This window comes from Ranitomeya imitator, chromosome 1 (genome assembly GCF_032444005.1).
Source record: "Ranitomeya imitator isolate aRanImi1 chromosome 1, aRanImi1.pri, whole genome shotgun sequence".
NCBI lineage: Eukaryota > Metazoa > Chordata > Amphibia > Anura > Dendrobatidae > Ranitomeya > Ranitomeya imitator.
Genome location: NC_091282.1, coordinates 819,815,958 through 819,818,364, shown reverse-complemented (window position 1 = coordinate 819,818,364; position 2,407 = coordinate 819,815,958). Strand labels below are relative to the sequence as shown.

Here is a 2,407-nt window from a genome sequence, read left to right as displayed (position 1 = left end):
CACAGCCCGCACTCTGGGGTCCCACCAGAGCAGGCAGCCGCGTTACCTTTCTCCTCCTCGTTGCGTTGGTCCGTGGTGAAGGCGATCAGATTGCGGCAGGACCAGGCGCACACTAGCGGGATGGAGGGGCAGTGGCTGGTGCGGGGCTTCCTGTCCCACTCACAGGTGTACGCTACGTCCATGGTGACAGTCTGCCCGCCGGAGGCGAGAGCACGGCCACTCAGGGGGGAGGAGGGGAAACCGGGAGAGCCACCAGTCTGAGACCCCCAAGTACCGCGCACAGCGACCTGCCGGACACACCACTGTCTGCGCCCACCAGTGACGCGTCCTGCCCGGACACACCGACCAGCAGCAGCGCAGCTACAAGCCTGAGCCTGAGCAGTGGCGCATAACAATGACGTCACACAGATTTGCATGCTCCCATGATGCCTCACTGAAAGCAGAGATCTGAAACGGAGCAAAACATAACGTGAATTCCACGGAAAGTGACACATGCACGGCATTACCCGACACTATCTATCGGTATTACCGGGAGGAAGCAAATATCATCATAGTCGCCATGAGTTAAAGTCTTACAGACCATTGGACTATATATACCGTGGCAATCTGCATGGACGTCGTGCTCGCTTCGGCAGCACATATACTAAAATTGGAACGATACAGAGAAGATTAGCATGGCCCCTGCGCAAGGATGACACGCAAATTCGTGAAGCGTTCCATATTTTATATCCCCCACAGTCATATCATTATGTTTCCATATTTTATATCCCCCACAGTGATATCATTATGTTTCCATATTTTATATCTTCCCACAGTCATATCATTATGTTTCCATATTTTATATCCCCCACAGTCATATCATTATGTTTCCATATTTTATATCCCCCACAGTGATATCATTATGTTTCCATATTTTATATCCCCCACAGTCATATCATTATGTTTCCATATTTTATATCCCCCACAGTCATATCATTATGTTTCCATATTTTATATCTTCCCACAGTGATATCATTATGTTCCATATTACATGCCCCCCCACAGTGATATCATTATGTTTCCATATTATATATCCCCCACAGTGATATCATTATGTTTCCATATTATATGTCCCCCACAGTGATATCATTATGTTTCCATATTATATGTCCCCCACAGTGATATCATTATGTTTCCATATTTTATATCCCCCACAGTGATATCATTATGTTTCCATATTTTATATCCCCCACAGTGATATCATTATGTTTCCATATTTTATGTCCCCCACAGTGATATCATTATGTTTCCATATTATATGTCCCCCACAGTGATATCATTATGTTTCCATATTATATGTCCCCCACAGTGATGTCATTATGTTTCCATATTTTATATCCCCCACAGTGATATCATTATGTTTCCATATTATATGTCCCCCACAGTGATATCATTATGTTTCCATATTTTATATCCCCCACAGTGATATCATTATGTTTCCATATTTTATATCCCCCACAGTGATATCATTATGTTTCCATATTTTATGTCCCCCACAGTGATATCATTATGTTTCCATATTATATGTCCCCCACAGTGATATCATTATGTTTCCATATTATATGTCCCCCACAGTGATGTCATTATGTTTCCATATTTTATATCCCCCACAGTGATATCATTATGTTTCCATATTATATGTCCTCCCCACAGTCATATCATTATGTTTCCATATTATATGTCCCTCACAGTCATATCATTATGTTTCCATATTTTATGTCCCCCACAGTGATATCATTATGTTTCCATATTTTATATCCCCCACAGTGATATCATTATGTTTCCATATTATATGTCCCCCACAGTGATATCATTATGTTTCCATATTTTATATCCCCCACAGTGATATCATTATGTTTCCATATTTTATATCCCCCACAGTGATATCATTATGTTTCCATATTTTATGTCCCCCACAGTGATATCATTATGTTTCCATATTATATGTCCCCCACAGTGATATCATTATGTTTCCATATTATATGTCCCCCACAGTGATGTCATTATGTTTCCATATTTTATATCCCCCACAGTGATATCATTATGTTTCCATATTATATGTCCCCCACAGTGATATCATTATGTTTCCATATTTTATATCCCCCACAGTGATATCATTATGTTTCCATATTTTATATCCCCCACAGTGATATCATTATGTTTCCATATTTTATGTCCCCCACAGTGATATCATTATGTTTCCATATTATATGTCCCCCACAGTGATATCATTATGTTTCCATATTATATGTCCCCCACAGTGATGTCATTATGTTTCCATATTTTATATCCCCCACAGTGATATCATTATGTTTCCATATTATATGTCCTCCCCACAGTCATATCATTATGTTTCCATATTATATGT

At 40.2% G+C, this 2,407-nt stretch overlaps 1 non-coding gene across 1 annotated transcript; it reads left to right on the top strand.

Annotated features, from left to right (window-relative positions):
- The first annotated feature begins 619 nt into the window (after window positions 1-619).
- Window positions 620-726, top strand: LOC138660462 (U6 spliceosomal RNA). The gene has a single exon (XR_011317859.1). It is a non-coding gene; the product is annotated as a U6 spliceosomal RNA (small nuclear RNA).
- Window positions 727-2,407: the final 1,681 nt, after the last annotated feature.